Consider the following 23,263-nt stretch of genomic DNA (forward strand, 5'->3'; position numbering starts at 1 on the left):
TCACTAAACATCCTGCAATCCACGGGCGGAGCTGTCCCCTGCAAAAAATGATGCGATCCTATCAACACGGCCGAGGTTGAGAAAACCCCACGGAAATCAACGTCCCACACACCTGACAGACGAGAAAACACGAATTCCTGACTAACTGGATGTGGGGTCTGAGGAAATCTCCGTAGATAGCCTAGTCTTTTGGCCTGGGCATATGGAAGGATGGAGTTGGCATCGACTAAGGCGGCAAAACGGCAGGTGCAGGGGGCTGTAGAGGGAAGATCCGGAATGCAGGTCAGGGCCGCCTTGAAAGGAGACTTGCTAGAAAGCTTTTCTCCTCCAGCCATCTGCCTCCATTCCTGCATCCACCTGAGTGCTTTTGGAGAGCCGAGATGCCGAGGTCTCGGTGCTGAGCCCCTTATCATCCTGGGCGCCTCCCCTCCCACCTCCTCCCGCCTACCCCGGCCACTCCCCAGCCCCCAAGACCTTCTCTCCTCACGTGGGCGCCTCGCAGAGGCGCGTTTCCAGGGCAGTTCAGAGGTGCCGCCTGGACAAGGCGACTCGCTCCGGCACGCGTGGCCCTGGCAGGCCTCGGGGACCCTCGGTGCGTCGCCTGCGGGCTCCCTTTTCCAGAGAAAGCAGGAAGAGAAGGGCCCTACTAAAGGATTCCTGGTTTAAGACACGTGACCCCCTCCCAGAGGCCCAGAGCACAGAGCGAACGTCCCTCTGGTCGCAAGCAAGGAAAAGAAACACCAGCCACCAGTTCCCTGGTGGTTTAGTGGCTAGGATTCAGCGCTCTCACCGCCGCGGCCCGGGCTCGATTCCCAGTTAGGGAGTCCTTTTGCACCCTCTGTCCGCACACACGAACCTCCCTTTCCTCTGCTGAAGCCTCGTGCCCTCTGCTCCTTGCACCGAGTATTCAACTCCCGCAGAGGAAGGAAAACAAGGGCGGGCCGCTTCTCAGGGCACACCGCTCTTGCTTGTCTCCAAGTCAGCCACGCGCAGAAGCGCCTTCACAGGACTGCTAAGCATCTTGCTCAGGTTTACACAGCCCTGCAGACCTTCAAAGCCCTGTGGGGCTGCAGCCGAGGCGCCGCGGCCCTGGATGAGCTCTCTGTGACCCAGATGAGGCCAAGCACAGGCTGCCTGTTGGTGCGGGCCCTGCAAATGGTACTCCTCAACCCAGTTCGCAGATAAAATGCTTCTGAGGCCTTTGGACGAAAGAGGTGCCCGAGACGATGCCCGCGGAGGTTGAGGGGAAGGTGAACGGTGGGGTCAGGTCCTCGAGGGCTGTCCTGTTTGTAGATTAAGCGTGTAGGGAGCTGATATTGACTGACCCAACAAAGGCAGCACGTGAAGTAAACACAAATGGCAAACTCTTACTGCTGCCATAAGCAGAACGCAGGAGTAAAAATCAGCGCCAGAATATCAAAACAACGGTACCACAATTTCTATAACGGCTATTGCGTTTAAACTGTGTGGACTCTACCAGGCACTGAACGCATTTTCCCTTTTCCCTTCGACACTCACTCCGAAAGCCTGTTGGGATAAACGTGTCCACTGTAAGGCATGAGGAGAGCGAGAGCCTGGGGAGGTGATGTGGACCGAGCGACAGAGGCAGCAGGCAGAGTATGTAGACGACACAGCGCAGTGGCTGCTGGTCGATTGGTTAGTCGGTCTGGAGCCCCTGCTGAAGGTGGTCAGTCAGGTGGCCCCCGATCGTGGGTTCTGGGGGGTGGGGTGGCAGCGGGCCGTCGCTTGAATTCCTCTGCGGAGATTCGTTTGGAGGAACAGCGAGGGCGCGGGCGGGCGGGCGGGTGTGGGAATGGTGGAGGGACAGCCAGATACACTTTGCCTGCAGGGCATGCGCTCCCAATTACCTGGCAGGGGAGATACGTTGATTGCCAGTGGTGGGTTACTCTGGGTGAGGCTTCTCCGTTGACCCCTGCGCTTACCACACACGAGGGAAACTCAACTAAAGAATTTGTGTTAGTGGGGAATGGTGTTCATGCTCTTCCCTCACTTGCCCTGGCTCATGACAGACTTGCGTGTCCTTTGCAACTCTCCTCGGGATATGGAGAAGGCTTCCTTGGTAGTCCTATTAAGCCTCACGAATAGCTACGAGATGTGTTTTAGATGTTAAGTTTGGTTCTTGGCAAAAAGTCCTGGCCCTCCGTATCTGCGCAGCATTCACACCAGTGAGTGGGGCTCTTTGCCCTCTGGGCCTATTGGTGTCAGGCAGGGAAGATCCTGCAGGCTGGCTGGCAGACACCAACAAGAGAAAGGAAAGAAATCCTTCCCATGGGACAAAAAGGCATCTCCACAGTCCCTTTGGGGACAGGATGGAAGGAGGCACCCCTTGCTGGAAAAAGGAGGCCCAACACCTGGCTTCTCATGGAAGCTCCCGGGTCCAGTGTGCCCTCTCCCTCCCTGCACTAGCCAGCTGCTTCTCGCCTCTCACCTGACTTCCCCTCTCCTTCCTTCTCTTCCATCTCGGGTATGTTCTCAGGGACAGTGAGGAACCCTACCCCACAAAAATGACTGACCTGTCTCTCCAGTGCTGGGGGAGGGAGTTGGATCCACATTCTAGAGCAACAGGAGGCGAGAGAACCTGTGGAGGCAGGAGGCAACTGGTTCCCTAGCTGGTTCTCTTGCCTCAGCCCATCTAGGGGCCTGGCTTAGGGGGCTGGAATCCTCACCCCTCTTTCAGGGGCCTGTGTTGCACGAGGCCCATGCAGCTGGCCAAGTTGGCATCTCTCCCACTACTCCTCAGGGACCAGCAGGAATATCTTGTAAGTTCCACTCTTACCCAGAAGAGACACCCGAGAAATGCTCCAGCAGAAGCCCGGACTCTCTGCACTGGACCACTTTGGAGCGATGCTTCCATCAGCCCATCCTTCCCTAGGAGGGCCTTGGAGAGAGGAGAAATGATCTAGGAAGTTGATCAGCATCTTATTTGAGACAAAGGGAAAGAGGGTGAGTCTTCCAAGAAGGCCACCCCAATGTCTGTGGTTGCAGAGAGGCTTGTGGAGCAAGACCGCCCTCTCTCAGCCAGGGTTACCCAGCTGCTTTGGACACCTCACCAGGCTGGCTCTCCCCCTTTTCCTTCTTCTTAGTCCTCCTTCTCGTCCTTCTCCTGGTCTTCTATCCTGGTATTCCTGGAGTGGCAATCTTCCTTCTGTGCCACAGAACCTCTCACTCGCCACCACAGATTACACATTTCAATGGTTGTGCTGAACTTCAAATAAGGAAATGTATGTAAGGGTGCCACAAATGCTCAATAATTGTGATCTCCTATTAGTTTTATCAGTAACATCATCTGAATCATCAAGATTGTCTCTTTCTTTTTAAATGATTGCATTTTTTGGTCTGACTACGTTAATATACACTTAATATGTAATCTTTGAGTAATAAATTGATTGGGCTATTTTATTATTAAAAATAGTACTGCAGAGAATATTCTGTATGGCAGAGGTATATTACACATATGTCCTTGGCAATTCTGTAGGATAGAGACTGTCCTCTTATCCACCCTGTAGCCAACCTATCAATGTTAAATACTGCTAACAAAACTTTGCCAACAATCAAACCCTCAAAAGCAAATTTCCTTAGCTTGTTACCATCTCAGTTTAAAGACTCTGGACAATTGGCATGATATCCTAGATTAGCTGAAACTGAGATATTTTTTTCTCTCTATTCTATTTTCTTTGTTTTCTTCTGTTCTTAGGTCGCAACTTCCTAATAAAATGGTCAGCAACAACAACGTTGCTTGCGAAATGTTAGTGCTTCCATTGTTCACATGCTGGTCTACCCAATATTGTGCGTGGAGCCAGGGAAAAAGAGATCTGCATTGTGCCCCACTCTGGCCCTCTTCTGGAGATGACTTCTTCCATTAGGCAAGGATTATGTGGAGTCAAGAGGAGAATCCCACATCCTCCCTCCCCCATAGGCCTATCCATTGTACAAAGAATCTCAGAATCCCTTGCCCAGTGTCTTTTAGCCCATGTGCAAGGTTTGTGGATCTTTTTTCCTTCCATTGTCAAACTGAGTCGATGGGGTAACATTTTTTTGTACTCAGACCTCTGGCTTGTGGGTGGTGTGCCATCAAGAGGCTGCTTTTCAGAGAGATCTAGTGGATGAAGCATGGATATGTTGGAGATGCAGAACACAACCTGGTTCCAGCAGGCTAGTGGGCAAGCTCCAACAGAGGGTCTCAGCATACTTCGTTTCTCTGTTGTGTCACTCCAAGAAGTCTAGGAATTCTAAACTCATCCTTATCACCCAAGCGATTACAAAGATTTTCAAAAGTAAGTAGTTTTCACACTAAGAGAATACAATCTGTTTCAACATAAATTAAGAGGTTTTTTTCTAAGCTTGATCAGTAATTAGCATCTAGAATTCAATTATAAAACATAAGAATGAAATCTCATGTAACTGGAATTTTAGAAATATTTCTATCAATCTTTGTATCAAAGCAGACATGAAAATGGAAATTAGAAAATATTCTGAATCAAACAAAACTTAAAATACCCCATATACTGCACAAGATGCAGCTTGATGAAAAAAATGAGAATAATAATAAGTTTTCACATATTGAGGGAAATGGGGAAGCCATTCTGGCTTAAATCTGATTCAGGCTAAAATTTGTTTTTCCCAGAGCAGCCTGGGTTATGGCACAACAGACATGCACTGTACCTCTGCTTCAAACATTTTCCCAAAGCAAAAAATGCGCTCTTTCAAGACAGGGATGTAATGTCTCGCTGTCTCTCTGATGCTGATACCAATACTTCTTTGAATATAAGCGTTTCTTCCCAGAGAACTAAGGACAAGCTGACCTTCTCTGTATGTGCGAAACTTCGACAAAACATCTCCTTGTGCCTTTGGGGAAAAAATTGTATTCCCGTCACACTTGATGTATGTTCTTTGTTCTGAAATGGTATATAGCCATGTTGTAAATCATGCTTCTCCGGAGTGCTTTCTTCCCTGTTGAAGAGACAGCTTCTGGATTAATCCTCAGCTCAGTAAATATCCCTCCATTTTTCTCATCTATAGGTTGGTTATTGATTATTTACCTCGACAAGCTAAACCTCTAAATCCTTTAGAGGACAATATGCAGCTTTAAATGCAAATTATGAAAATTAGGGCTGGTTGTTAATGAACCCTTAACACATTAACATCTTAAAGGAGGAAAATCATAATCATTAAAACAGAAAGGTGTTTGAAAAAATTCACCATCAACTTATGATTTTAAAAAACTTCTTAGCATAATAGGAATAGAAGAGAACAGCCCTAATCTGCTAAAGGGTAGCTTGCAAAACAAAAACAAACAAAAAACCTTCAGCAAACGTTATAGTTGGTGATAAAACACTGACTTCCCCCTCCAACCTTACCAATCAGAAACCATCAGGAATCAGGCAGATGGGCCTCCTGTGACCACTTCTCTGCAACACTGTGATGGAGAGCTTAGCTAGTGAGCGAAGGCAAGAAAAACAAAGAAACAGTTTAAGAAGTGAAAATGAAAAATGAACACTATAATTACTTACATATATGAAGGGTAAATTACTAGAATTATTAAGAGAATTGAGTTTACTCGGTATACACAAAAATTTAAAAATCAGAAAAAGCGAGCTACATTGAGGAATCAAAAAACAAAGGTTATTAAAAACATTGTAAACATTGAACAATTGTAGCGTATAATTCGATCACATATACTGGGGAGGGGAAGGGCAGAATGAAATATGATCCCTACCCTCACCATAACCAAAATCATTTCAAAGTGGATTAGCACCTAAATGTGAGATGAAACCTAAAGTGATTTTAGTCAGTATCATATAGCAGGGTATTTCCATGGTCTCAAGAGTAACCAGAAATTTTAATAATAAGACCAAAACACTAATTCTTAATGAAGAGACTGATCAATTTGACTTCCTCAAGAATCTCTGTTCATCAAAACACAGAATAAGGAGTAAAAAAGAGTCACAATTTGGGTGAACGTATTTGTAGTTGGCGTAATCAGCTGGTACTGAAGACATTTAATGAATTCTTATAAAAAAAAAAAAAAGAAGAAGAAAAAGACAGCCCTATAGAAAAATCACCAAGGTCTTGGGGGAAAAATCTTATATGAGAAAATCCAAGTGGCTAGCAAACATGTAATGGTGCTCAAATTAATCACCAATAAGGGACATTAAAAATGAAACCTCAATGAAAGAACATTATAGATGGGCAAAAAAAAGAAGAATTAAGTGAGAGTGTGGGATGAGGCAGAAGATTTTGACCTGAGAGGGTCATAATTATAACGCATGAGAGGAATAGATTAAAGAACTAATACTATCTTACTTCATCTGTGTGTAGGCTACACAGGTGTGTGTATTATAACCATTTGTTATATTGTACATATAGGTTCTGTTCATTTGACTTTATGTCCATCACATACTTTTCAAAGTCTCTTGCCCTCCACAATGAATCCTATGGAAGAGAGATTTGTTGTTGAGATTCCAAGATTTAGTTTCACGAGAAACATGTGGACATTACTCTTTACCACAGCCAAGGACAACCCAAGGGAGACAAGACCCCTTGAGCTGAGCTTTAGGATGATGTGAGCTCGAAGAATACTCTCCAGGAACCAACCTGTAATTGAAAATAAAAGCTAAATTCCTTTATTTGTATTACTTAAACACTCTGAAAGGGCTATAGGCCAAACCATAACGATTCAAATCTCTCCTTTGCTTTTCCATTGCTGCTTTCATAGCACATAACTTCTCTTTACTTCCTCTCCTCCAAGGTCTCTGACAAAATTCTTCTGCAGTCCTTGCTTTGTGTGTCTTCTCAGCCCAGCCCACTTTCCTCCAGCTTCTTCGCTGAAGAAGGAGAAAAAGGAGGAGGAGGAGGAGGAGGAGGAGAAAGAGGAGGGAAAGGAAAAGGAAGAGGCAGAAGAAAAGGAGGAGGAGGGGAAGGAGGAGAAGAAGATGACCTGAATATGGAGGAAGCTTCTCACAGGCCAGGAGTAGGTAAGGAAGGGAGTCAAAGACTGATTTTTTTCAGCAAACAGTAAAGGGGAAATTGGGGTGCATTACAGTCTTTAAAACTTTGTCATGTAAGTAATCCATCATTTTCCTTTACATAGATCAGAAATCCTACTCCGCTGACCCCCACCGCCTAAATCCTGATTCCTGTTTACAGAAAAATGTTCAAAAACAAGAAATTGTGCATCACAATACTGAATTTTTTATTAAAATTTCAGATTTCCAACAAAGGCTAAAAATAAAAAAATAAATAAAACAACTTTGATGCTTCCAACATAGTATCACCATCATTTTATACTCAGAATGCAGAAAGACAGTCGTAGAAGGAGGAAACTCTAGAAATTGAATAAATCAAGTTTATCTTTAAAACGGAAAGAGATTAAAAACTCCCAAAATGTCACTGATCTTCGACTTGAAACTACAGTTAGGTAGAGGAATCCTCTAGAGATTTTGGGATGAAAATTAATCACTCATAGTGTCTCTAACGCAGTCACCCTCAAATTGCAATGCTTTTGAGGGAGTGTCCAAGCGGAAAAACAAAACGGGATAAACAATTCCCAGATCCCAGATTCTGTCGCTCATTTCCTTTTTTGAAAAGTGTAATTTTCAGGCTCACACCTGTTGACACACACTGCCAGGTAGACGGAATCCTTCCCGGAACACCGATGGGCCCACGGTGGGGACACGCGGAGGCACGGTGGCTGACGATGTTAATAAACTCGGTTCACAGTGTCACATGTACAGATGCCAGGGGCCTCTCACCACCTCTGTGTGAGGGCCGCTCTCCGCAGCTCCCCTCCTGTCCACGCGGGCTCCTCCCCACAAGACTCCCCCTTCCGTGGGCCACTGACGCCTCCCCCGCCACTGGGGTGACTGCCAGGCCCCGTGGCTGTTCTTCTTCTGGGACCTTCATCTCTTGATCTTCACTCCATAGTGAGACGTGGCCTGGTGGTCAGCCCAAGGTCCAGCCAGAGAATCAGTGACCTGATGGCCCTCTGGGTTCCTGCAATCTTCCAGGACAAAGGTTGAAAGTAACAATGGCCTTAGGTCCAAACATTTAAAATTGCAGACCCACCACAAACACTTGCCGGTTGAAAGGTACGAACTCATGAGTGGGGTGTTTACTATGCAGAGCGCCAAATGCTACTCTATATATGCAAGCACCTCATCGCCCCAGGGCTCTGCAAAGTCCCAGTTTAGTTTGACTCCCAGTTGTGCTCTGCTCAGAATTGCCGTGTGGATTTTAGTTCTCACTCTCCTAATCTTGATGGCCAGAACCATGAAATGACCAGACTTGACCGCTGGGAAGATGGCAGCCTTACAAGAAATGCTAAAGGGACTTATTTAAGTGGAAAAGAAAAGACCACAAACAGGAAGAAGGAAATTATTTTTAGAAAACAATAAGATTGCTGGTAAAGGCAAATATACAGTAAAGGTAGCAGATCAACCACCTATGAAGCTAATATGAAAGTCAAAAGACAAAAGTACTAAAATTATCTATTTCCATGATAGGAGGATATTGGATACAGATGCACAAAAAAAGAGGTTAAATATGATATAAAAAACGTAAAATGTGGGGGGAGGGGAGTAAAAGAGTAGAACTTTTAGCAAGTGGTCGAACTTAAGAGACCATCAACTTAATACAGATTGCTATAGAGTAGGTTATTATATATGAACCTAATGGTAACCACAAACCAGAAACCTATAATAAATACACAAAAAAGTAAGAGAAAGGAATCCAAACATAATATCAAAGAAAGCCATCCAACCATAAGGGAAGAGAGCAAGAGAAGAAGAATGGAACAGAGACAAATTACTAAACCATCTAGAAAAAAAGTAACAAAATGGCAATGAGTACATACTTATCAATAGCTACTTTAAATGTCAATGGACTAATTGCTCCAATCAAAAGACATAGGGTGGCCAATTGGATAAAAAAAACAAGACCCATACATATGCTGTATGCAAGAGACACACTTCGGACCTAAAGGCACTCACAAACTGAAAGTGAAGGGGTGGAAAAAGATACTCCATGCAAATGGCAATGAAAAGAAAGCTGGGGTAGCAATACTTATATCAGACAAAATAGACTTTGAAACAAAAACTGTAACAAGAGACAAAGAAGGGTACTACGTAATGATAAAGAGAACAGTCCAACAAGAGGATATAACACTTGTAAATATCTATCCATCCAACATGGGAGCACCTAAATATACAAAGCAATTATTAACAGACATAAAAGGAGAAATAGACAGTAAGAAAATAATAGTAGGAGACTTTAACTTTCCACTTACACCAATGGATAGATCATCCAAACAAAACATCAATAGGAAACATTGGCCATAAATGACATGTTAGACCAGATGGATTTAGTACATATATACAGAACATTCCATCCCAAAACTCCAGAATTCATGTTATTTTCGAATGCACATGGAACACTCTCCAGGATAGATTACATATTAGGTGACAAAACAAGTCTCAATGAATTTAAGAAGATTGAAATAATACCAAGCATTTTTTTCTGACCACAACAGTATGAAGCTAGAAATCAACTATAGGAAGAAAATTGGAAAAGCCACAAATATGTGGAGTTTAACAAATACTACTTAACAATGATTGGGTCAATGAAGAAATGGAAGGAGAAATCAAAAAATACCTGGAGACAAATGAAAGTGAAACTACGACAAGCAAAACTTTGTGGGATATGGTGAAAGCAGTTCTAAGAAGGATGTTTACAGGAATACAGGTCTACCTCAACAAATAAGAAAAATCTCAAATAAACAATCTAACAGTGCACCTAAAGGAGCCAGAAAAAGAAGAAAGGAAAGACAAAACCCAAAATCAGTAGGAGAAAGGAAATAATAAAAATCAGAGGAGAAATAAATAAAATAGAGACTAAAAAAGAAGTCGAAAAAAAATCAATGACACGAAGATCTGGTTCTTTGAAAAGATAAACAAAATTGGCAAACATTTAGCTAGACTCACCAAGAAAAACAGAGAAGTCTCAAATAAATGAAATCAGAAATGAAAGAGGAGAAATTACAATAGACAGCTCAGAAATACAAAAGAGTACAAGAGAATACTAGGAAAAGCTATAGGCCAACAAACTGGATAATATAGAAGAAATGGATAAACTCTTAGAATCATACAACCTTCCAAAATGGCATCAAGAAAAAATAGAGAATTTGAATAATCACCAGTAAGGAGATCGAAACAGTAATCAAAAACCTCCCAGAAAAATAAAAGTCCAGGACCAGACAGCTTCCCTGGTGAAATCTACCAAACAGTCAAACAAGACTTAATACCTATCCTTCTCAAACTCCTCAAAAAATTAAAGATGAGCTTCCTAACTCATTCCATGAAGCCAACATTACCATGATATCAAAACTAGACAAGGACAACACAAAAAAAGAAAATTACAGGCCAATATCACTGCTGAACATTGATGCAAAAGTCCTCAACAAAATATTAGCAAATAGAATCCAATAATACATTAAAATCCCATACGCCATGATCAAGTGGGATTTATTCCAGGGATGCAGGGATGGTTCAACATCCACATATCAATCAACATGATACACCACATTAACAAAATGAAGAATAAAAATCACATGATCAATTCAATAGATGCAGAGAAAACATTTGACAACATACAGCATCCATTTTTGATAAAAGCTCTGCATAAAATGAGTATAGAATTAAAGTACCTCAAAATAATAAAAGACATATATGACAAACCCACAGCTAATATCACTCTCAATGGAGAAAAACTGAAAGCTGTTCCTCTAAGAACAGGAACCAGACAGGGAATCCCACTTTTGCCACTCTTATTTAACATAGTGTTGGAAGTCCTAGCCAGAGCAATTAAGCAAGAAAAAGAAATAAAAGAGATTCAAATTGGAAAAGAAGAAGTGAAACTGTCACTATTTGCAGATGACATGATTTTATATGTAGAAAACCCTAAAGAATCCACCAAAAAACTTTTAGAAATAGTAAATGCATATGGTAAAGTCGTAGGAGACAAAATAAGCATACAAAATTCAGTTACATTTCAATATGCTAACAACAAAGTAGCAGAAAGAGAAAATAAGAATGCAATCCCATAAACAATTGCAAAATAAAAAATAAAAAAAGAATAAAATACCTAGGAATAAATTTAACCAAAGAAGTGAAAGACTTGTACTCTGAAAACTATAAAACATTGCTGAAATATATTGAAGAAGACACGAAGAAATGGAAAGATACTCCATGCTCTTGGATTGGAAGAATTAACATAGTTAAAATGCCCATATTGTGTAAAACAATCTACAGATTCAATGCAATCCCAATCAGAATCCTAATGACATTCTTCATGAAAATAGAACAAAGAATCCTAAAATTTATGTGGAACAACGAAAGATCCTGAATAGCCAAAGAAATCCTGAGAAAAAAGAACAAAGCTGGAGGTATAACATTCCCTGATTTCAAAATATGCTACATAGCTATAGTAATCAAAACAGCATGTTATTGGCAGAAAAACAGACACACAAATCAATGGAACAGAATTGAGAGCCGAGAAATAAACCCACACACCTATGGACAACTAATTTTCAATAAGAGAGCCAGAAATCTATAATGGAGAAAAGAAAATCTCTTCAATAAGTGATGTTTGGAAAACTGGACAGCCACATGCAAGAGGATGAAAGTAGACCATCTTACAGCATAAACAAAAATTAACTCAAAATGGATTAAAGACTTGAATGTAAGACCTGAAACCATAAAAATTCTCGAAGAAAAGACAGGCAGTATGCTCTTTGACATCAGTCTTAGCAGCATATTTTCAAGTACCATGTCTGATCAGGCAAGGCAAACAATAGAAAAAAAATAAACAAATAGACCACATCAAACTAAAAAGCTTCTTCATAGCAAACGAAACCGTCAACAAAATGAAAAGACAACCTAACAATTAGGAGAAGGTATTTGCCAAAAAATTGGATAACTTGGAAGAAATGAATAAATTCTTAAATCATACAACCTTCCAAAACTGAATCAAGATTAAATAGAGAATTTGAATAGACCAATCGCCAGTAAGGAGATTGAAACAGTGTATCTGATAATGGGTTAATAGCCAAAACATATAGAGAACTCATACATCTCATCAACAAATAAACAAAGAAACCAATTAAAAAATGAGTAAAAGATCTGAACAAACATTTTTCCAAAAAAGATATACAGATGACCAATAGACACATGAAAACATGTTCAACATCACTAATTATTAGAGAAATGCAAATCAAAACTACAATGAGAGGGCTCAGCCCAGTGGCATAGTGGTTAGGTTCATGAGCTCAGCTTTGGTGGCCTGGGGTTCATGGGTTCAGATTCTGTGTGTGGACCTACACACTGCTCATCATGTCATGCTGTGGCAGCATCCCAAATATAAAGGAGAGAAAGATTGGCAACAGATGTTAGCTCAGGGCCAATCTTCCTCAGCAAAAACAAAAAAAAAACAACAAAAAACACACTCCCTGATTTCAAAATATACTACAAAGCTATAGTAATCAAAACCACATGGTACTGATACAAAAACAGACACACAGATCAATGGAACAAAACTGAGAGAGCAGAAAAAAACCCATACATCTATGGACAGCTAATTTTCAACACGGGAGCCAAGAACATACAAGGGGGGAAGGAAAGTCTCTTCAATAAATGGTGTTGGGAAAACTGAACAGCCACGTGCAAAAGAATGAAAGTAGACCATCATCTTTCAGCATACACAAAAATTAAAGCAAAATGGGTTAGAGATTTGAATGTAAGACACGAAACCATAAAAATTATAGAAGAAAATATAGGCAGTATGTTCTTCAACATTGGTTTTAGCAGCATATTTTCAAGTACCATGTCTTACTAGGCAAGGGAAACAATAGAAAAAATAAACAAATGGGACCACATCAAAATAAAAAAGCTTCTGCACAGCAAAGGAAACCATCAACAAAATGAAAAGAAACTTAACAATTGGGAGAGGATATGTGCAAGTCATATATCTGATAAGGGGTTAATTATTCAAAATATAGAAAGAACTCATACATCTCAACAACAACAAAACTAAGAACCCAATTACAAAATAGGCCAAATTTCTGAAGAGACATTTTTCCAAAGAAGATACACAGATGGCCAGGAGGCACATGAAAAGATGTTCAACATCAATAATTATTAGGGAAATGCAAATCAAAACTTCTATGAGATACCACCTCACACTCGTCAGAACAACTATAATTAACAAGAGAAGGAAGAACAAGTGTTGGAGAGGATGTGGAGAAAAGGGCACTCTGATACACTGGTGGTGGGAGTGCAAACTGGTGCAGCCACTATGGGCAACAGTATGGAGATTCTTCAAAAAGTTAAGAATAGAATGACCATACGATCCAGCTATTCCACTGCTGGGTATTTACCCAAGAACATGAAAACATGAATGCGTAAAGATATATGCACCTCTAGGTTCATTGCAGCATTATTCACAATAGCCAAGACTTGGAATCCTCCTAGGTGCCCATCAAGGGGCGAATGGATAAAGAACATGTGGTACATGTACACAATGGAATACTGCTCAGCCATAAAATAAGATGAAATCTTGCCATTTGTGACAACATGGATGGACCTTGAGGGTATTATGCTAAGTGAAATAAATCAGAGGGAGAAAGTCAAATACTGTGTGGTCTCACTCATAAATAGAAGATAAGACAATAAGAAGCAAACACATAGAGACAGAGATTGGATTGGTGGTTACCAGAGGGGAAGGGAGGAGGGAAGACGACAAAAGGGGTATTTAGGCACATATATATGGTGATGGATGGTAAGTAGTCTTTGGGTGGTGAACAAGATGTAATCTACACAGAAATTGAAATATAATGATGCATACTTGAAATTTATATAAGGTTATAAACCAATGTTAACTCAATAAAAGATAAAAAAAAAAGCACTTGGGGCCAGTCCCAGTGGCCGAGTGGTTAGGTTTGGTGCTTTCTGCTTCAGCATCCCTGCGTCAGTGGTGTGGTCCTACACTACTCTGTTAGTGGCCGTGCTGTGCTGGTGGCCCACATACAAAACAATAGAGGAAGACCGGCATGGATGTTAGCTCAGGGCAAATCTTCCTCAGAAAAAAAAGAAGCCTACTCAGAACTAATTCGTGAAATAGAGAAGAAGAGGAGAAAGAGCAAACAAAACTGTTTAGTTTCCCCTAGAAACAGACTCCAGGCTCCAGGGATGATGCAATCACATCTCCTAACCAGAAGTGTTTATGCGCCTTGATTCTTTTGTTTTTAATTTTAATTTTTTTTGAGGTGTAGTTCACATACAACATTTATTAATTTCAGGTGTATGACATAATGATTTGATATTTGTATATATTTCAAAATGATCACCAGACATAGTTACAGGATTTCATTTCTTGTCATGAGAACTTTTAAGATCCACTCTTTTAGCAACTTTCAAATATGCAATACAGTGTTGTTAACCACAGTCACCATGTTGTACATTACATCTTTGTGACATTTATTTTGTAGCTAGGAGTTTGTACCTTTTGATTCCTTTCACCACTTCACCCACCTGCACACCTCTGACAACTGCCAATCTGTTCTCTGTATCTAAGAGCGTGGATTTGGGTTTTGGTTCTGTTTCTTTTTCTTTTTTTTTTTTCACAGTTTGCATATAAGTGAGATCAACATTTGTCTTTCCTTGTCTGACTTATTTTACTTAACAGAATGCCCTCAAAGTCCATCCATGTTGTTGAAAATGGCAAGATTTCATTCCTTTTTCTGGCTGAATAATATTCCTCTGTGTGTGTGTGTGTGTGTGTGTGTGTGTGTATCACATTTCCTTTATCCATCATCTGTTGATGGACACTTAGGTGGTTTCCCTATCTTGGCTATCGTAAATAAAGCCTCAGTGAATACGGGGTTGCATGTATCTTTTCGACTTAGTGTTTTCATCTTCTTCAGATAAATACCCAGAAATGGAATTCCTGGAACTTATGATAGCTCCAGTTTTAATTTTTTGAGGAAGCTCCCTACTGTTTTCCATAGTGGCTGCACCAATTCACATTCCCACCAACAGTGCACAAGGCTTCCCTTCCCTCCACATCCTCACCAACAGTTGATATTTCTTGTCTTTTTCAGGATAGCCATTCTAACAGGTGTGAAGTGATAGCTCCTTGTGATTTTGATTTGCATTTCCCTGATCCTTAGTGATGTTAATTGTCTTTTCACACACCAGTTGGCCATCCGTCCATCTTCCTTGGAAAAAAATGTCTCTTCAGATCCTCTGCCCATTTTTTAATTAAATTGTTTGTCTTTGTGTCAGTGAATTGTATGAGCTCTTTATATATTTTGGATATTAGCCCCTTATCAGAGACATGATTTGCAAATATTTTCTCCCATTCAGTAGGTTGCCTTTTCATTTTATTGATAGTTTACTTTGCTGTGCAGAAGCTTTTTAGTTTGATGTAGTCCCATCTGTTTATTTTTACTTTTGTTGCCTTTGCTTTAGGTGTCGAATCTAAAAAAATCATCTGTAAGACTGGTGTCAAGGTCTTGATTCTTCTTAATGGTCTGAACAAGGGAGTTCCTGAGAGGGGCTCACAGGAGAAGGTGACAGTGCCTTTGTGTTCAAAGTGCAGAGGGAACAGCTGAGCACTCCTGCCTTCTTGACTTACAGCAAGTGGGATCGTCCCAGGACTGACAAGGGAGAGGGAGGTTGTGCCATCAAAATAAACCCAAATCATGTTTTCCAAGTGCATTAATGAACATAACACTTTCACATTTAGTTATATCCATGTGCCTGTAGCATTGGCTACCTAATACTTTTGTTGCATTGATTTACACTTTTATGTAGAAAATTCATTTTTGAAATTGTGTATCACTACCACAACAGAAACACCAGTATGAATTGCCAAAGCAAGATGCAACTATAAAATTAGACAAAAGGGAAAAAAGCAGTATTGTTATAGCTAATAACAGAGTTGGTAAGCAGAGCTCATGAGATTCCACAAGCATTCCCTGAAGGCTGGGTAGTGGCCGCCTTTAGAGCAGCCTAGAGCAATGCTGGGGCTGGAGTGATCGATATAAGAAAACCCCTGTTATGCCCAGTTTACCACTGCCCCGCAAAAGCAAGGGCATGAAGTGATTCTTTACCTGCCGTGGGTTCGGGGACCACCCAGAGATCAGTATAGACCCAGGAGCTGCTGGCACTGGGGATCAAATAAATGGACTAAAATGAACCTCATGCTGAGCAAGAAGTCAGGAACTTGAAATCAAACATCTCATGTGTAACTGACTGGTTAGATGAATGAGCTAGACCTGCATTATCTCAGACGGTGTCCACTAGACACATGAGGCAATTGAGTGCTTGAAATGTGGCTAGTGCTGAGAAACTGAGTTTTTTGTTTATTTATTTTTTACTTAATTTTAACTAATTTGAACTGAAGTTCAACTAGTGGCTGCAGTATAGGACAGCAGAGGTTAGAGAATAACCATTATACCATAAAATCATCTGCTTTCTTTCCTTGTCGCAATAAACAAATTTAATACGAGCTCGCACATAATAACAATTCTGAATGGCTTTCTCCACGTGCTTAGATACAGCTGAATGTCAGTTCAGTCCTGGGGACCATCTCCCCTGCTGCCTTTGCCTCCTCATTAGATCCCCACACCTCCACCAAGGGATTGGAAGCCTCAGCCAGTGCTGATCTCACAGATGGGGTCTTGGCTGTCTTGGCTGGTCACAGAGCTCTTCCCAAGTGATGGCTTCACGCCTTCCCTCCCAAGTTTGACTGATATCGCTGTAGCACTGTGTTGGCCCAAACGTTGTGCACTGAGTTTCTGTGTTTTTGAAGGCATGGGGCAAGTCAGTGAATCCAGGCTCTCGTTGTTGGGAGACCACAAAGAGCTACGCAATCTTTGGGTGGATTAGATGAAGTGGGAGTAATACGGTCATGTCAGCAATTGTGCGACAGTGGTACAATTTTTGTCCCATCCCCAGGACTCTGCCTTTAATGGGTGGCATTTTACTGAATTTTGCAAATCTCATTTCTCTACTGCACAGACAAGACTGCAGTATAAGAATGGAAGTCACAGAAACAATGGCCTCATAGGACAAGTCAGGAAAGTAAGGGAAAACTTGTCTTTACTATGGGACAAGTAAGGAAAAAGTTTTGAGGTAGGACTTGAACGGTGATGGAGAGGTCTTGACCCTCAATGGGAGCCAAACGGCCGAGCCCAGGGAAGCTCTGGCACCTCAGGGTCTTCCATCTGGATGCCATTACTTTTCATTCCCAAGTCCCTCCTGAGGGCGGAAGGGCATCCTGGAGCAAAACAAAAGCACAGCAGGTTTCCCAGATCCGCCAGGAGCAGAGGGTGAGACACAGGACCAGAACGGAGAAGCAAAGAGGTTTAGACACAGAGAATTACAACGGGTTTGTTACCTATACACCAATGGGCAGCTGGCTTTATTTAAAGAGTAAGAAGGACATGTCTTCCAATGGTTCAAGGGCTAAACTTTCCTTGAAAGTGTGTTCACCTGGAATATATTTCAAAGCTGGCTATGATGTGTGTGCAGATATTAATACGAAAACTATATTTGAATAGTAGCAGTAAATAAGAGACTTTGAATGAGTTTTCTCACACATTTACTCATAATAATGGGAAACAGTTATTAGAATGCTGTCCTCAAACAAAGACAAAAGCAGAATTTATAAGAGAGTCAGAAAAGAGAGGAGAAAGAAAACACCACAGACAGCTTGGGAATGGGGAATTGTATTTTTCTTTTCCTTGGTAAATGGATGAGCTGAAAGCCATCAAATCGCTAGTCTGACAGCTTGTTCTGTGAAGCTGACAAGCTCATCAGGTAAACGATTTTGGCTACTTACAGATGCTCCAAAAATTCTTGAAGCTGTAGCTATGGAATGAATGGGGCGACTTTCTTTGTGTAATACCTGCCGATGTCCTTCCTTTGGCACCTCTGAGTGAGTTAGGCCTAAATGTACTGTTTTCCTCATCAGAATTTCCCAATTTCATCTCTCCCCCTTTGGGGGTCATAATTGTTCTTAAGAGAGCAGATTTGACCACAAACGCTTCAGTCTCTCTTTGGCACAGTATTAACAGTTGGATATCAGCTTAAAATAACGGTTGTGAGCAACATACAAGGAATCAGATAGCAGATAGCAGAGGAAAGTCAAAAACCTGAGGACAGCAAAAATACCACAAGAGATATTTTGAACTTACTTTGCATCCTAGACTAGGCCAAACCAGAAGAACAAGTGTCAACATCACTCTGGCAATAACCAAGTTGCTTTCAACTTTCTTTACTGAGGCATAATAAATATAAAGGACCAAAAGGGCACAGTTCGAACACCTTTATCCACGTAAACCAACCGGTTTACTACTGAATACTACTACTACTACTGAATAACTACTGACGTAGTGCCCAGACTGAGGTGTAGACCATTTCCAGACCCCAGAAAGCTTCCTCATGGCTCTTCCCGTGCAAGATCCAGCAATCGCACTCCTTGCTATTTATCCAAAGGAGTTAAAAAGTTATGCCCCTGCAAAAGCTTGCCCACCAATGTTTATAGCAGCTTTATTCGTAATTGTCAAAACCGGGAAGCAATCGAATGTTTTCAATAGTCGCGTAGATAAATAAACTGTGGTCCATCCAGGCAGTGAAATATTATTGAGCACTAAAACGAAATGAGATATCAAGCTGTGAAAAGACATGGAGGAATCTCAAATGCATATTACTAAGTGACAGAAGCCAATCTGAAAAAGCTCCATGCTGTATGATTCCAACTCTATGACATTTTGGAAAAGGCAAAATTATGGAGAGAGTAAAAGGATCAGTGGTTGCCTGAGGGGGGGGGAGGGGTTGAAGGGGCAGAGCAGGAAGGATTTTTAGAGCAGTGAAAATACTCTGTAGGATACTATAATGCTGGATACATGCCATTATACGTTTTACCAAATCCATGGAATGTGCAACACCAAGACTGAACTGTAATGCAAATTAAGGACTTTGGGAGATTATGATGTGTCAATGCAGATTCATCAGCCATAACAAATGTGCCACTCTGGCAGGAGATGTTAATAAACAGGGAGGCTATGCATGCGAGGAATCTCTGGACCTTCCCCTCCAATTTTGCTGTGAGCCTGAAATGCTCTAAAACAATAAAGTCTTAATAAAAAAATATTAAAAAAACGAAAGCACACTTGAGAAGCTCAATCTTCCCAAAGTAAGCATTTTGAAAAATGCATGCAAGCATGTCTTAATTAAACACTCACACACAGACACACACACACAGAGAAATATTGAAGCACCAAATGTTCAACTTACTCATCCAAGCCTATAAAGGGCAGAATGAAGATTTTTGTCATAGAACCCAGGTTCTTAGGCCTGTTTCAGGAATCCTTCTAATACACGTATGAAGCTGACATCCCAGCAGATATTGTGTGAGAATCAGTTTGGGGAGGTGGGATGGCTCTCGACAGGTACGAGACGTGAGGTGTATAGGGCCCAGGAGACAGGAGGGTAAATTTTATGCGAGGAAATCTGCAGGTGACCAACAGCAGGAAACACGTGGGACTTCGTTAAAAAGCACGCCATCCGTCCCTGGGTGGGCTTGAACCACCAAACTTTCGATTAACAGCCGAACGCGCTAACCGATTGCGCCACAGGGCCGCCGGACGCCGCCTTTCCCGGCCTCCTTAGGAAGTGAGCACCTACTAAGCTCTAGGTTCTGCCGCCCTCCGGGCAGGAAAACTGCAGGCTCCAAAGCCTCGCAAAAGCAGGGGGATTATCGCACGAATTGTGTTGTTGGTCTCCTTTTGAACCTGCGCGTTGGGCGATTCCGAGGAGAGAAGGGCAGCCGAATGGCCTCGCCTCTGACCCGCTTCAGAAGCCAGCACCCGCCGCAGTCGCCCCGGGCCGCGACCCTTCCGGGCCCGAGCCTAGCGGGGCCCAAGCAAAGCCGAAAGCCCCGGTGGCTCCCGGAACCCGTCTTCCCGTCGTTCCGCCGTCACCCGACCGCCCTTCATCACCAGCTCCCCCCGGGCCCCGGGCGGATGCGCGGGCTGGAACGATTGGGAAGTACAAACAGCGGTGAGAGAATGAGCGTGTGCCCATCCTTCCGGGAGGCCTTCGGGGCCGGTGAGGTGCTGCCGCTTCCTTCTTCGGATTCCTGCGTAAAGCACGGGAGCTCCACGAGGGCACGGGTCGTGGTGATGGTCGCCCGTGGGCCCCTCGACGAGAACAGGGTCTGGCACTCACCAGGGCGCTCTATTAGGTCTTGTTGAATTCATACACTGTCTTTAGTTTTTAGTCCCACGAAGAACCCTGGGAATGGAAATAATGAAACGTTTTTCAAGGCGAAATTTCGTCCTAAACTGTCTTTAACCAGTTAATTGACCGCGCAGCATTCCAGGGGCCGCAACGCGAAAGGCCGACAGTGCGCGCTTGAGCTCCGGGCGCCCGGCTCCGCGGCGCTGGTGAGCTCCGCGCGGTCGGTGGGGACCCCGGGGCGGGAACAGGGATGGGGCCAAAAGGGAAGCGCGAAGAGGAGGGAAAGAAGCAGCCAGCGGAGGCGACCACAGGGTCAGCAAGACCTAGGAGCCCTGGGCAGAGGTAAGGGCCAGACTCTGGGGAGATGAGGAGAGAGTTTTTGTTACAGTAGCAAAATGAGGGGGAAGGGAGGGGAAAACAGAGAACAGGAAGGAACGATAAACGCGAAGACCTGTAGCTCTCGAAAAACAAAGCAGCAAAATATTACGAATGCTTTCAGGTCGAAACGACTTCAGGAAAGCACAACAGCTGCCTGCAGGCCGATGGCTCTCAGTGATCCCATAGCGTTTGTAGCGTTTGGCACCCTGCGTTGTGCCTGCAGCAACTTTGGTTCCAATCCGAGTCACGGGGGTATCCGGTCACCTTATGCCGCCGAGAGTTAAAAAATGTCTGCATCACCCTCGCTCTTCACTTGCGGGCAGAGAGCAGTTACCTGTCAGGCTCCGCAGCTCTCTGCGCTGAGAAAAACAGAAAGGAAACCCCACGGCGCGCCCACCATGAGTGTTCATGAGAAACGCTGAACTTGCTCCAAGTCTGAACAGGCACGGGACCTATCCCAAAAGGTGCCACCTTGTACTGGCGTCTTTCCACTTCCACACCCATTTTTCTGGTTGAGGTATTTCAAACATCAGTGGGGCCTTTTTAGACCAAATAACATGAAATGACAGTTCGCACTCCAACTGGATACTTTAAATAAAATATAATAAATATCATATAATCGAAAGGATAACATCCCCCTCCCGCCAGTTTTCACCTCAGGGTAAATGATGGAAGTGTTCTTCACATAAAGTGCACAAGCCTTAAGCACACAGCCCGGTGAATTTCCATAAGGGTAAACATTACCTAGGTCAAATTACAGAAAATTCCCATCCGTCCAAAAATTTAAAGCTCCTTTCCAGTCAATCTTCACACCACCCCCACTTGGGCAAATCACTGTTCTCATTTCTGTCTCCATAGATTAGTTTTGCCTGTTCTTGAACTTCCCGTAAATGAATATGCTTTTTTGCCTGGCTGCTGCTGCTTCTTTTTTTCTTTCAGGCAACATAATGCTTTTGAGACGCATCCATTTTGTGGTATGTATCAGTAGACGATTTTGGTATTTCTGATGAGTGTTATTCCAACGTGTGAATACACTACAGTTGAAGGACAAATTGGGATATTTTGGTTGTGATCCAATACTATTTTCTTTATTTTGTTGCCTAAATTGTTCCAGTTTCGGCCACTGTGAGCTCATTGAGTTGGCTTGTGTGTCCCGTCGGCATACCCCCATCATCACGGAGGGTTTCTTTTGTTGGTTGAGTTTGGTTTTCTTCTTTATGACTTTCTGGCACTGCAAAAGCTCCAGGCTCAGGCTCATCTTGTGTATTTCCTGCCCCAGTCTTAGATGCAGCCACTTTTCCAAAGAGCCCTGATTCCTTTTATTGGTGGCTTGATTTTTTTTTTTTAAGATTGGCACCTGAACTAACATCTGTTGCCAATCTTTTCTTTTTCGTCTCCTTCTCCTCCCCAAAGCCTCCCCCCACCCCCCGTACATAGTTGTATATTCTAGCTGCAGGTCCTGCCAGTAGTGGGTGGCTTGACTTTTTATCATTGGTGTCTAAAAGTTTTATATTCAGAATTTGAGTCGTGTTAGATAAATGTATTGCAAATAACTTCTCCCAGTCTGATTTGCCTTTTCACTTTCTTATCATGATTTTTTTATGAGCATAAGGTTTTTTTTTTATTTTTATGAAATCCAATTTATCTATAGAGTCTTTTGATTTATCGTTAAGGCTTTGGTGTTCTATGAGAAATCTCTCCGACCCCAGGATCATGAATATATTATCCTGCATTTAATTCTAGGAGCTTTGGATATTTAATTTCCACTTTTAAATCTATGGCTCATCTCAGATTCCTCTCCTGAACACAGCAGGCTTGAGGATGCTAAACACTAGAGAATCATGGTGTACTCACCAACAGTATGACTTCCCCAAGAGGTCATGATATTTCCTGCTCTGCTGTAGTGCTTTCCTCCCTTGTCCCTGTCTCCTCCCCTCAACCCCTGGGCCAGAGAACTGTTGGAAGCATTGGTACATGGAATCCAATGGCTTTCCTTCCTAACTGCCATCCAGGCATCAGGAAGCTTCAACTCTGACACTACCACTACCTCTCACACCTACCAAACTGGTGACTACAAACTAGAACATGACTGCCAACCAAAAGTGTCTCTAAACACTCATGGCTCCATAACCTTATTTGCCCCCAGCAACAGCAGTGGGGAGGTGTCCTCTGCTCACTTCTGCCAACTCTCTTGTGTGCATCTCATTTCTATCCAGAGCCCAACCTGCAAGGGAATCTGAGAAGTATAACTTTTACTTTTCCAAGCCCTTCAACTAGGAGGAGGATGGAATGGATTTTGAGTGAGCCAACCCACACTTAGAGGTATTTTTAATATCCCCAGAAGAGTACTGCACAGTTTTCAAAGACATACCTTTTTGTAAATATGCAGGGAGAAGATGGGATAAAAGAACATATACTAAACGCCTTACAGTGTGTGTTTCTGGAAGTAGAAAAGGGAAAGGAGTGGGATAAACAGAGAAAATAATGAAAGACAGTAAGAGCCTGGCTCAGAGCAGCCACCATAGAGTGTCCTGCAGTCAGGAGCATGATCATCTTCATCCTTTGCA

At 42.6% G+C, this 23,263-nt stretch overlaps 1 non-coding gene across 1 annotated transcript; it reads right to left on the reverse strand.

Moving 5' to 3' along the window:
• Window positions 1-19,644: 19,644 nt before the first annotated feature.
• Window positions 19,645-19,718, reverse strand: TRNAN-GUU (transfer RNA asparagine (anticodon GUU)). Its single transcript has one exon. It is a non-coding gene; the product is annotated as a tRNA-Asn (tRNA).
• Window positions 19,719-23,263: the final 3,545 nt, after the last annotated feature.

Source organism: Equus caballus, chromosome 5, assembly GCF_041296265.1.
Source record: "Equus caballus isolate H_3958 breed thoroughbred chromosome 5, TB-T2T, whole genome shotgun sequence".
NCBI classification, from domain to species: domain Eukaryota; kingdom Metazoa; phylum Chordata; class Mammalia; order Perissodactyla; family Equidae; genus Equus; species Equus caballus.